Source organism: Dama dama, unplaced genomic scaffold (assembly GCF_033118175.1).
Source record: "Dama dama isolate Ldn47 unplaced genomic scaffold, ASM3311817v1 ptg000260l, whole genome shotgun sequence".
Lineage (NCBI taxonomy): Eukaryota > Metazoa > Chordata > Mammalia > Artiodactyla > Cervidae > Dama > Dama dama.
The window spans coordinates 1-14,996 of record NW_026871040.1 but is presented as its reverse complement, the minus strand read 5'-3'; the positions used below and the strand labels follow the sequence as shown (position 1 = coordinate 14,996).

Sequence of the window (14,996 nt, the reverse complement as noted above, 5' to 3'; positions counted from 1 at the left end):
AAACAATTTCATATGAAGTAACACTAGCAATTATCCTACTATCCATCCTCTTAATAAACGGATCCTTTACACTCTCTACCCTAATTATTACACAAGAACAAGTATGACTTATTTTCCCAGCATGGCCCCTGGCAATAATATGATTTATCTCAACACTAGCAGAAACAAACCGGGCTCCATTTGACCTCACCGAGGGCGAATCAGAATTAGTTTCTGGCTTTAACGTAGAATATGCAGCAGGACCATTTGCCCTATTTTTCATAGCAGAATATGCAAATATTATTATAATAAACATCTTCACAACGATTCTATTCTTAGGAGCATTCCACAACCCAATCTTACCAGAACTTTACACAATCAATTTTACCATTAAATCTTTACTACTAACAATCTCCTTCTTATGAATCCGAGCATCCTATCCTCGATTTCGCTACGACCAACTAATACACCTATTATGAAAAAACTTTTTACCCTTGACATTAGCCCTATGCATATGACACGTATCACTACCCATCTTTATATCAAGCATCCCCCCACAAACATAAGAAATATGTCTGACAAAAGAGTTACTTTGATAGAGTAAATAATAGAGGTTTAAGCCCTCTTATTTCTAGAATTATAGGAATTGAACCTACTCCCAAGAATCCAAAACTCTTCGTGCTCCCAAATACACCAAATTCTAATAGTAAGGTCAGCTAATTAAGCTATCGGGCCCATACCCCGAAAATGTTGGTTTAAACCCTTCCCGTACTAATAAATCCAATCATCTTTATCCTCATTCTATCAACAATAATACTAGGCACCATCATTGTTATAATTAGCTCCCATTGACTACTTGTCTGAATTGGATTTGAAATAAATATGCTCGCCATCATTCCCATCATAATGAAAAAGCATAATCCACGAGCCACAGAAGCAGCAACTAAATATTTCTTAACCCAATCAACGGCCTCAATACTACTAATAATAGCCGTCATTATTAACCTAATATTTTCAGGCCAATGAACTGTAATAAAACTATTTAATCCAGTGGCATCCATACTCATAACAATAGCTCTCACTATAAAACTAGGAATAGCCCCATTTCACTTCTGACTTCCAGAAGTAACACAAGGCATTCCATTATCGTCAGGCCTAATTCTACTTACATGACAAAAATTAGCACCCATGTCCGTTCTCTACCAAATTTTCCCATCCATTAACCTAAACATGATCCTAACCATCTCCATTCTATCAATCATAATTGGAGGTTGAGGAGGACTAAACCAAACCCAGCTACGAAAAATTATAGCATATTCATCAATTGCTCATATGGGTTGAATAACGGCAGTCTTACCATATAATCCCACAATAACACTACTAAACCTAATCATTTATATTATCATAACTTCCACTATATTCACATTATTTATAGCCAATTCAACTACTACCACACTATCACTATCACATACCTGAAATAAAATACCCGTAATAACCGTCCTAGTCCTCATTACCCTTCTGTCAATAGGAGGACTTCCCCCTCTATCAGGATTTATGCCAAATGAATAATTATTCAAGAAATAACAAAAAATGACAGCCTCATCCTACCCACTCTCATAGCAATCACAGCACTACTAAATTTATATTTCTATATACGACTCACATATTCCACCGCACTAACAATATTTCCCTCCACAAATAATATAAAAATAAAATGACAATTTTCTACCACAAAACAAATAACCCTTCTACCTACAATAGTTGTCCTATCTACTATATTATTACCACTTACACCAATGCTATCAATTCTGGAGTAGGAGTTTAGGTTAATCCAGACCAAGAGCCTTCAAAGCCCTAAGCAAGTACAATATACTTAACTCCTGATAAGGATTGCAAGACCATATCTTACATCAATTGAATGCAAATCAACCACTTTAATTAAGCTAAATCCTCACTAGATTGGTGGGCTCCACCCCCACGAAACTTTAGTTAACAGCTAAACACCCTAATCAACTGGCTTCAATCTACTTCTCCCGCCGCGAAGAAAAAAAGGCGGGAGAAGCCCCGGCAGAGTTTGAAGCTGCTTCTTTGAATTTGCAATTCAACATGAAATTCACCACAGGACTTGGTAAAAAGAGGAATATAAACCTCTGTCTTTAGATTTACAGTCTAATGCTTCACTCAGCCATTCTACCTATGTTCATTAACCGCTGATTGTTCTCAACCAACCATAAGATATCGGTACCCTGTATCTACTATTTGGTGCCTGAGCAGGCATAGTAGGAACAGCTTTAAGCCTATTGATTCGTGCTGAACTGGGCCAACCTGGTACCCTACTTGGAGATGACCAAATTTATAATGTTATTGTAACCGCACATGCATTCGTAATAATTTTCTTTATAGTTATACCAATTATAATCGGAGGATTTGGTAACTGACTAGTTCCCTTAATAATTGGTTGCCCCAGATATAGCATTCCCTCGAATAAACAATATGAGCTTTTGACTCCTTCCTCCCTCTTTCTTACTACTTCTAGCATCATCTATAGTTGAAGCTGGCGCAGGAACAGGCTGAACTGTGTACCCCCCTCTAGCTGGTAACTTAGCTCACGCAGGAGCCTCAGTGGACCTAACTATCTTTTCTCTACACCTGGCAGGTGTCTCTTCAATTCTAGGGGCCATTAACTTTATTACAACAATTATCAATATAAAACCCCCTGCTATGTCACAATACCAAACTCCCCTATTTGTGTGATCCGTACTAGTCACTGCTGTATTACTACTTCTCTCACTCCAGTACTAGCAGCTGGAATTACAATATTATTAACAGACCGAAATTTAAATACAACCTTTTTTGATCCAGCAGGAGGCGGAGATCCCATTCTATATCAACACTTATTCTGATTCTTTGGTCACCCTGAAGTATATATTCTTATTTTACCCGGCTTTGGCATAATTTCCCATATCGTAACATATTATTCAGGAAAAAAAGAACCATTTGGGTACATAGGAATGGTCTGGGCTATAATATCAATTGGATTTTTAGGATTTATCGTATGAGCCCACCACATGTTTACAGTTGGAATAGATGTCGATACACGAGCCTACTTTACATCAGCTACCATAATTATTGCTATTCCGACTGGGGTAAAAGTCTTCAGTTGATTAGCAACACTCCACGGAGGTAATATTAAATGATCACCTGCTATAATATGAGCTTTAGGTTTTATTTTCCTTTTTACAGTTGGAGGCTTAACCGGAATTGTTCTTGCCAACTCTTCTCTCGATATCGTCCTTCATGACACATATTATGTAGTTGCACATTTCCACTATGTACTGTCAATAGGAGCTGTATTCGCTATTATGGGAGGATTTGTTCACTGATTCCCATTATTTTCAGGATATACCCTCAATGACACATGAGCCAAAATCCACTTTGTAATTATATTTGTAGGTGTAAATATAACTTTCTTTCCACAACACTTCCTAGGGTTATCTGGTATACCACGACGCTATTCTGATTACCCAGATGCGTATACAACATGAAACACCATCTCATCTATAGGCTCATTTATTTCTTTAACAGCAGTTATACTAATAGTCTTTATTATCTGAGAAGCATTCGCATCTAAACGAGAAGTCTCAACCGTAGAACTAACAACAACCAACTTAGAGTGACTAAACGGATGCCCCCCACCATACCACACATTTGAAGAACCTACATACGTTAACTTGAAATAAGAAAGGAAGGAATCGAACCCCCTATAGCTGGTTTCAAGCCAACATCATAACCACTATGTCTTTCTCAATTAATGAGGTGTTAGTAAAACATTATATAACTTTGTCAGGGTTAAGTTACAGGTGAAAACCCCGTACACCTCATATGGCTTATCCCATACAGTTAGGCTTCCAAGATGCAACATCACCTATTATAGAAGAATTATTACATTTTCATGATCACACGCTAATAATTGTTTTTCTAATCAGCTCGCTAGTACTCTATGTTATCTCATTAATACTAACAACAAAATTAACACACACTAGCACAATAGATGCCCAAGAGGTAGAGACAATCTGAACAATCCTACCAGCTATTATTCTAATTTTAATCGCTCTTCCATCCCTGCGAATTTTATATATAATAGACGAAATCAATAACCCATCTCTCACAGTAAAAACTATAGGACACCAATGATACTGAAGTTACGAATATACGGATTATGAAGACTTAAGCTTTGACTCTTATATAATTCCAACATCAGAATTAAAGCCAGGAGAACTGCGATTACTAGAGGTAGATAACCGAGTTGTTCTACCAATAGAAATAACAATTCGAATATTAGTCTCCTCTGAAGACGTACTGCATTCTTGAGCCGTACCCTCTCTAGGACTAAAAACGGACGCAATCCCAGGCCGTCTGAACCAAACAACTCTTATGTCAACTCGACCAGGTCTATATTATGGACAATGCTCTGAAATCTGCGGATCAAATCACAGCTTCATACCTATTGTTCTTGAACTAGTTCCATTAAACTACTTCGAAAAATGATCTGCATCAATATTATAAAATCATTAAGAAGCTAAAATAGCAATAGCCTTTTAAGCTAGAGATTGAGAGTGCAATACTCTCCTTAATGAAATGCCACAACTAGATACGTCCACATGACTTATAATAATTATATCAATATTTCTAGCTCTCTTCATTATTTTTCAATTAAAGATTTCAAAACATAGTTTCCATCTAAACCCAGAAACAACATTAGCCAAAGCACAAAAACAAAGTACCCCTTGAGAAACAAAATGAACGAAAATTTATTTGCCTCTTTTATTACCCCAATAATCCTGGGCCTTCCCACTCACTACACTCATCGTCATATTTCCTAGCCTATTATTTCCAACATCAAATCGTTTAGTAAACAATCGTCTTATTTCCCTTCAACAATGAATACTTCAACTTGTATCAAAACAAATAATAGGAATTCACAACATCAAAGGACAAACATGGGCACTAATACTCATATCTTTAATTTTATTTATCGGATCAACAAATCTCTTAGGCTTACTACCCCACTCATTTACACCAACCACACAATTATCAATAAATCTAGGCATAGCCATCCCCCTATGAGCAGGAGCTGTAATTACAGGTTTCCGCAATAAAACTAAAGCATCACTTGCTCATTTCCTTCCACAAGGAACCCCAACCCCATTAATTCCTATATTAGTTATCATCGAAACTATTAGTCTTTTTATTCAACCAATCGCCTTAGCCGTACGATTAACAGCTAATATTACTGCAGGGCACCTGCTAATTCACTTAATTGGAGGGGCTACACTTGCACTAATAAGCATCAGTACTACAATAGCTCTTATTACATTTACTGTTCTGGTCTTACTTACAATCCTTGAGTTTGCAGTAGCCATAATCCAAGCCTACGTATTTAATGCCTTTGTACTTTTATATTAAAATGAGACTTCTGATAGACATCATAGAGTTGGAATTTGCTTTTATTATCTCTCTTGATAACCTCTGCCTTTTAATTAGGTTTAGGACATTTAAACTTAATGTGATTATTTATACATTTAGAGGTTATGGGCTGAGCTACATCCTATATCATGAGGATAAAAGCCATATCTTCAGTGTGGGAAGAGAAAGCTAGAAGTAATTTGGGTCAAAGATACGGCCTAGCAGTCATATCTACCCTGTATTTTTATGTGAGCGTGAAATATCTTTTTAAATTTTTATTTTTCTATGTACCTGTTACAACTGAATATAAATTATATGCATATCCTAACAATATAGCATTGCTCCTTGACTGGAGCTGTGACAAATTTATTTGATATCTTCTTAGTGTTTTAGTCAAAATTAGGTTGGTGTGAGTCTGAGCTATGATGAATTATCAAGAAAATAACATTACCTGAGCCCACCATAGCCTTATAGAAGGAAACCGCAACCACATACTACAAGCCTTGTTCATTACCATTGCACTAGGCATCTATTTTACACTACTACAAGCTTCAGAATATTATGAAGCACCCTTTACTATCTCAGATGGAGTTTATGGCTCAACCTTCTTCGTAGCTACAGGCTTCCACGGCCTACATGTTATCATCGGATCTACTTTCTTAATTGTCTGCTTCTTTCGCCAATTAAAATTCCACTTTACTTCCAGCCATCATTTTGGATTTGAAGCCGCTGCCTGATACTGACACTTCGTAGACGTAGTATGATTATTCCTATACGTATCTATCTATTGATGAGGCTCATATTCTTTTAGTATTAATCAGTACAACTGACTTCCAATCAGTTAGTTTCGGTAAACCCCGAGAAAGAATAATAAACCTAATACTAGCCCTTCTAACCAACTTTACACTAGCCTCACTACTTGTTATTATTGCATTCTGACTTCCCCAATTAAACGCATATTCAGAAAAAACAAGTCCATACGAATGTGGATTTGACCCCATAGGATCAGCTCGCCTACCTTTCTCCATGAAATTCTTCCTAGTAGCCATTACATTCCTTCTTTTTGATCTAGAAATTGCACTCCTCTTACCGCTCCCATGAGCCTCCCAAACAAATAATCTAGGTACAATACTTACTATAGCCCTCTTCCTAATTCTATTATTAGCTGCAAGTCTAGCTTATGAATGAACCCAAAAAGGACTAGAATGAACCGAATATGGTATTTAGTTTAAAACAAAATAAATGATTTCGACTCATTAGATTATGATTAAATTCATAACTACCAAATGTCTCTGGTATATATAAATATTATAACAGCATTCATAGTAGCCCTAGCAGGACTATTAATGTATCGATCCCACCTTATATCCTCTCTCTTGTGCTTAGAAGGAATAATATTATCCCTTTTCGTGTTAGCTTCACTAACAATTCTAACCTCACATTTTACCCTAGCGAGCATAATACCCATTATTTTATTAGTCTTTGCAGCCTGCGAAGCAGCACTAGGATTATCACTATTAGTTAAAGTATCAAATACATATGGCACTGATTATGTTCAAAATCTTAACCTACTTCAATGCTAAAATACATTGTCCCCACAATAATACTTATACCTCTGACCTGATTATCAAAAGGCAATATAATTTGAATTAATTCTACAACTCACAGTCTATTAATTAGCCTCACAAGCCTTCTCCTCATAAACCAGTTCAGTGACAACAGTCTTAACTTCTCGTTAGTATTCTTTTCCGACTCTCTATCAGCACCATTACTAATTTTGACCATATGACTTCTTCCCCTAATACTAATGGCTAGCCAACACCACTTATCAAAAGAAAACCTTACCCGAAAAAAACTATACATTACCATACTAATTCTACTACAACTATTCTTAATCATGACTTTTACTGCTATAGAACTAATTTTCTTCTATATTCTATTTGAAGCAACACTAGTCCCAACACTCATTATTATTACCCGATGGGGAAACCAGACAGAACGCCTAAACGCCGGCCTCTACTTCCTATTTTATACACTAGTAGGCTCTCTCCCCCTACTAGTCGCATTGGTTTATCTCCAAAACATTACTGGGTCTCTAAACTTTTTAGTACTCCAATACTGAATACAACCCCTATCCAACACCTGATCAAACATTTTTATATGACTAGCATGCATAATAGCCTTCATGGTAAAAATACCACTATACGGCCTTCACCTTTGGCTACCTAAAGCCCATGTAGAAGCCCCTATTGCAGGCTCCATGGTCCTTGCAGCAATTCTACTAAAATTAGGAGGATACGGTATATTACGAATTACAACATTTTTAAACCCACTTACCGAATTTATAGCATACCCCTTTATTATACTGTCCTTATGAGGCATAATTATAACCAGCTCAATCTGCCTCCGCCAAACAGACCTTAAATCATTAATTGCTTACTCCTCCGTTAGTCACATAGCACTCGTTATTGTAGCTATTCTCATTCAAACACCTTGAAGCTATATAGGAGCCACGGCCCTAATAATCGCCCACGGTCTCACCTCATCTATACTTTTTTGTCTAGCAAACTCCAACTATGAACGAATTCATAGTCGAACAATAATTCTAGCCCGAGGCCTACAAACTTTCCTTCCACTTATAGCCACCTGATGACTTTTAGCAAGCCTAACCAATTTAGCCCTCCCTCCAACAATTAATCTAATTGGGGAACTATTTGTAGTAATAGCTTCCTTCTCATGATCCAACATTACAATTATTTTAATAGGACTAAACATAGTAATTACTGCCCTATACTCTCTTTATATATTAATCACAACACAACGAGGCAAATATACCCACCATATCAACAACATCTCGCCCTCCTTTACACGAGAAAATGCCCTCATATCATTACATATATTACCGCTACTATTACTATCACTAAACCCAAAAATTATTCTAGGACCCTTATATTGTAAATATAGTTTAAAAAAAACATTAGATTGTGAATCTAATAATAGAAGCTTATATCTCCTTATTTACCGAAAAAGTATGCAAGAACTGCTAACTCTTATGCCCCCGTGCATAATAGCACGGCTTTTTCGAACTTTTAGAGGATGACAGAAATCCGTTGGTCTTAGGAACCAAAAAATTGGTGCAACTCCAAATAAAAGTAATAAACCTATTCTCTTCCTTTGCACTAATCACCCTACTACTACTAATTATTCCCATCATAACCACAAGTTCTGACAACTATAAAACCTCTAACTATCCACTCTACGTAAAAACAACTATCTCATGTGCCTTTATCACCAGTATAATTCCCACAATAATATTCATTCACACTGGCCAAGAAATAATTATCTCAAACTGACACTGATTAACTATTCAAACTATTAAATTAACACTCAGCTTCAAAATAGATTATTTCTCAATAATATTTGTACCAGTAGCATTATTTGTTACATGATCCATCATAGAATTCTCAATATGATATATGCACTCAGACCCTAACATCAATCAATTTTTCAAATACCTTCTCCTATTTCTTATTACTATACTCATTCTCGTCACAGCAAATAATCTATTTCAACTATTCATTGGATGAGAAGGTGTAGGAATCATATCATTTTTACTTATCGGATGGTGATATGGACGAGCAGACGCAAATACAGCAGCCCTGCAGGCAATCCTATATAATCGCATTGGTGATATTGGTTTTATCTTAGCAATAGCATGATTTCTTACAAATCTTAACGCCTGAGACTTCCAACAAATCTTTATACTAAACCCAAACGATTCTAATATACCCCTAATGGGTCTTGCACTAGCCGCAACTGGAAAATCCGCCCAATTTGGTCTGCATCCATGACTACCCTCCGCTATAGAAGGCCCTACTCCTGTCTCAGCATTACTCCACTCAAGCACAATAGTAGTAGCAGGCATTTTTCTATTGATCCGCTTCCACCCACTAACAGAGAACAATAAATTCGCACAATCCATTCTACTATGTCTAGGGGCTATTACTACTCTATTTACAGCAATATGTGCTCTTACCCAGAATGATATCAAAAAAATTATTGCTTTTTCCACATCCAGCCAACTAGGCCTTATAATAGTAACAATTGGTATTAACCAACCCTACCTAGCATTTCTTCATATCTGTACACATGCCTTTTTCAAAGCTATACTATTTATGTGTTCTGGCTCTATTATCCACAGCCTAAATGACGAACAAGACATCCGAAAAATAGGAGGCTTATTTAAAGCTATACCATTTACCACAACAGCCTTAATCATTGGCAGTCTTGCACTAACAGGAGTACCTTTCCTCACCGGATTCTATTCCAAAGATCTAATTATTGAAACCGCTAATACGTCGTATACCAACGCCTGAGCCCTTTTAATAACACTAATCGCCACCTCCTTTACAGCCATTTACAGTACCCGCATTATTTTCTTTGCACTCTTAGGACAGCCCCGATTCCCAACCTTAGTTACCATTAATGAAAATAACCCCTTTCTAATAAATTCTATTAAACGTCTAATAATCGGAAGTCTTTTCGCAGGGTTTATTATTTCTAACAGCATCCCTCCAACAACAATTCCTCAATTAACAATACCTTATTATTTAAAAATAGTAGCTCTAACAGTAACAATTCTAGGCTTCATTTTAGCACTAGAAATTAGTAACACAACTCAAAACCTAAAATTCAACTACTCAACAAATATCTTCAAATTCTCTAATATATTAGGATATTTCCCCATAATTATACATCGTCTAACTCCTTATGTAAATCTAATAATAAGTCAAAAATCAGCATCCTCTCTCCTAGACTTAATCTGACTCGAAAATATTCTACCTAAAACAACTTCACTAATCCAAACAAAAATATCAATTATGGTTACAAATCAAAAAGGCTTAATCAAGCTGTATTTCCTCTCTTTCTTAATTACAATTACCGTTAGTATTGTTCTATTTAATTTCCACGAGTAATTTCCATAATAACCACTACACCAATTAATAAAGACCACCCAGTCACAATAACTAATCAGGTACCATAACTGTAAAGAGCTGCAATTCCTATAGCCTCTTCACTAAAAAATCCAGAATCTCCTGTATCATAAATTACTCAATCCCCTAAACCATTAAATTGAAACACAATCTCCACCTCCTCATCCTTTAATACATAATAAACCATCATGACTTCTATTAAGAGACCAGTAACAAATGCCCCTAGTACAGTCTTATTAGATACTCAAATCTCAGGGTATTGCTCCGTAGCTATTGCCGTTGTATACCCAAAAACCACCATTATCCCTCCTAAATAAATTAAGAATACCATTAAACCTAAAAAGGACCCACCAAAATTTAATACAATAGCACAACCAACTCCACCACTCACAATTAATCCTAACCCCCCATAAATAGGCGAAGGTTTCGAAGAAAATCCTACAAAACCAAGCACAAAAATAATACTCAAGATAAATACAATGTATGTTATCATTATTCTCACATGGAATCTAACCATGACTAATGATATGAAAAACCATCGTTGTCATTCAACTACAAGAACACTAATGATCAATATCCGAAAAACTCACCCATTGATAAAAATCGTAAACAACGCATTTATTGATCTCCCAGCCCCATCAAATATTTCATCCTGATGAAATTTTGGCTCCCTACTAGGAATTTGCTTAATCCTACAAATCCTCACAGGCCTATTCCTAGCAATACACTACACATCTGATACAATAACAGCATTTTCCTCTGTCACCCATATCTGCCGAGACGTCAATTACGGTTGAATCATTCGATACATGCACGCAAACGGAGCATCAATATTCTTTATCTGCCTATTCATCCATGTTGGACGAGGCCTATACTACGGATCATACACTTTTCTAGAGACATGGAACATCGGAGTAATTCTCCTATTTACAGTTATAGCTACAGCATTCGTAGGCTACGTCCTACCATGAGGACAAATATCATTCTGAGGAGCAACAGTTATTACCAATCTTCTCTCGGCAATCCCATACATTGGTACAAACCTAGTTGAATGAATCTGAGGGGGCTTTTCAGTAGACAAAGCAACCTTAACTCGATTCTTCGCTTTCCACTTTATTCTACCATTCATCATTGCGGCACTTGCTATAGTACATTTACTCTTTCTTCACGAGACAGGATCCAATAACCCAACAGGAATCCCATCAGATGTAGATAAAATCCCCTTTCATCCCTACTACACCATTAAAGATATTTTAGGCATCCTATTCCTATTTCTCTTCTTAATAACACTAGTACTATTTGCACCAGACTTGCTTGGAGACCCAGACAACTACACTCCAGCAAATCCACTCAACACACCTCCTCATATTAAACCCGAATGATACTTCCTATTTGCATACGCAATCCTACGATCAATTCCCAATAAATTAGGAGGGGTCTTAGCCCTAGTCTCATCCATCCTGATCCTAATTCTTATACCCTTCCTCCACACATCCAAACAACGCAGCATGATATTCCGACCATTTAGTCAATGCTTATTCTGAGTCTTAGTAGCAGATCTACTAACACTTACATGAATCGGAGGACAACCAGTTGAATATCCTTTTATTACCATTGGACAACTAGCATCTATCTTATATTTTCTCATTATTCTAGTCCTTATACCAGCCACCAGCACAATCGAGAATAACCTTCTAAAATGAAGATAGTCTTTGTAGTATACTCAATACACTGGTCTTGTAAATCAGAAAAGGAGAACAATCAACCTCCCTAAGACTCAAGGAAGGAGCTATAACCCCACTATCAACACCCAAAGCTGAAGTTCTATTTAAACTATTCCCTGACGCTTATTAATATAGCTCCATAAAAATCAAGAACTTTATCAGTATTAAATTTTCAAAAATTTCTAATAATTTAATACAGCTTTCCACTCAACATCCAATTTACATTTTATATCCATTAATTACACAGCAAAACATGTGATACAATCCTACGCTTTATAGTACATAGAATTAATGTATTAGGACATACTATGTATAATAGTACATTACATTATATACCCCATGCTTATAAGCATGTGCTTTTTACTGTTTACAGTACATAGTACATACCATTGTCCATCGTACATAGCACATTAAGTCAAATCAATTCTCGTCAACATGCATATCCCGTCCCTTAGATCACGAGCTTAATTACCATGCCGCGTGAAACCAACAACCCGCTAGACAGGGATCCCTCTTCTCGCTCCGGGCCCATAGACTGTGGGGGTAGCTATTTAATGAACTTTATCAGACATCTGGTTCTTTCTTCAGGGCCATCTCACCTAAAATCGCCCACTCTTCCCTCTTAAATAAGACATCTCGATGGACTAATGACTAATCAGCCCATGCTCACACATAACTGTGGTGTCATACATTTGGTATTTTTAATTTTTTGGGGGATGCTTGGACTCAGCAATGGCCGTCTAAGGCCCCGACCCGGAGCATGAATTGTAGCTGGACTTAACTGCATCTTGAGCATCCCCATAATGGTAGGCACGAGCATCATAGTTAATGGTCACAGGACATAATTATTATTTCACATCCCCCCCTTCCATTATTTTCCCCCTTATATAGTTACTACTATTTTTAACACACTTTTCCCTAGATATTATTTTAAATTTATCACTTTTCCAATACTCAAATATCACTTCAGAAGGAGGTAACTATATAAGCGCCAATTTTTCTCTAATTATGCATAGTTAATGTAGCTTAAACAGTAAAGCAAGGCACTGAAAATGCCTAGATGAGTGTATTAACTCCATAAACACACAGGTTTGGTCCCAGCCTTCCTATTAGCTCTTAATAGACTTACACATGCAAGCATCCGCACTCCAGTGAAAATGCCCTCCAAGTCAATAAGATTAAGAGGAGCTGGTATCAAGCACACACCCGTAGCTCACGACACCTTGCACAGCCACACCCCCACGGGAGACAGCAGTGATAAAAATTAAGCCATAAACGAAAGTTTGACTAAGCCATATTAATTAGGGTTGGTAAATTTCGTGCCAGCCACCGCGGCCATACGATTAACCCAAGTTAATAAGCACACGGCGTAAAGCGTGTTAAAGCACTGTACTAAATAAAGTTAAATTCCAATTAAGCTGTAAAAAGCCATAATTGCAACAAAAATAAACAACGAAGGTAACCTTATAGCCGCTGAAACACGATAGCTAGGACCCAAACTGGGATTAGATACCCCACTATGCCTAGCCCTAAACACAAATAGTTGTGTAAACAAAACTATTCGCCAGAGTACTACCGGCAATAGCTTAAAACTCAAAGGACTTGGCGGTGCTTTATACCCTTCTAGAGGAGCCTGTTCTATAATCGATAAACCCCGATAAACCTCACCATTCCTTGCTAATACAGTCTATATACCGCCACCTTCAGCAAACCCTAAAAAGGTACAAAAGTAAGCACAATCATAATACATAAAAACGTTAGGTCAAGGTGTAACCTATGGAATGGGAAGAAATGGGCTACATTTTCTAACCTAAGAAAATCTAATACGAAAGTTATTATGAAACCAGTAACCAAAGGAGGATTTAGCAGTAAACTAAGAATAGAGTGCTTAGTTGAATTAGGCCATGAAGCACGCACACACCGCCCGTCACCCTCCTCAAGTAGGCACAATACACTCAAATTTATTCATACGTATTAATCACATGAGAGGAGACAAGTCGTAACAAGGTAAGCATACTGGAAAGTGTGCTTGGATAAATCAAGATATAGCTTAAACAAAGCGCCTAGTCTACACCTAGAAGATTTCACATATTATGAATATCTTGAACTAATTCTAGCCCGAAAAAATCCATTCACGCTAAATTATCAATACACTGTAAAATAAAACATTTATTCAACAACAAAAAGTATAGGAGATAGAAATTTTAACACGGCGCTATAGAGAAAGTACCGTAAGGGAATGATGAAAGAAAAAAATTAAAGTACAAAAAAGCAAAGATTACCCCTTGTACCTTTTGCATAATGAGTTAACTAGTAAAAACTTAACAAAATGAATTTCAGCTAAGTACCCCGAAACCAGACGAGCTACTTATGAACAATTTATCGAGAACCAACTCATCTATGTAGCAAAATAGTGAGAAGATTTATAAGTAGAGGTGAAACGCCCAACGAGCCTGGTGATAGCTGGTTGTCCAGAAAATGAATTTTAGTTCAGCTTTAAAAATACCAAAAATATAAACAAATTATAATGTATTTTTAAAAGTTAGTCTAAAAAGGTACAGCCTTTTAGAAATGGATACAACCTTAACTAGAGAGTAAAACTTAATATCAAACCATAGTGGGCCTAAAAGCAGCCACCAATTAAGAAAGCGTTAAAGCTCAACAATAAAATAATGCTAATTCCAATAATAAATAATCAACTCCTAGTCTAATACTGGACTAATCTATTGAAAATAGAAGCAATAATGTTAATATGAGTAACAAGAAGCAACTTCTCCCCGCATAAGTTTAAGTCAGTACCTGATAATATTCTGACTATTAACAGCAAAATAAG

At 36.6% G+C, this 14,996-nt stretch overlaps 1 pseudogene; it reads left to right on the top strand.

Moving 5' to 3' along the window:
• The first annotated feature begins 5,897 nt into the window (after positions 1-5,897).
• Positions 5,898-11,006, top strand: LOC133053768 (NADH-ubiquinone oxidoreductase chain 5-like; annotated as a pseudogene).
• The last annotated feature ends 3,990 nt before the right edge of the window (positions 11,007-14,996 follow it).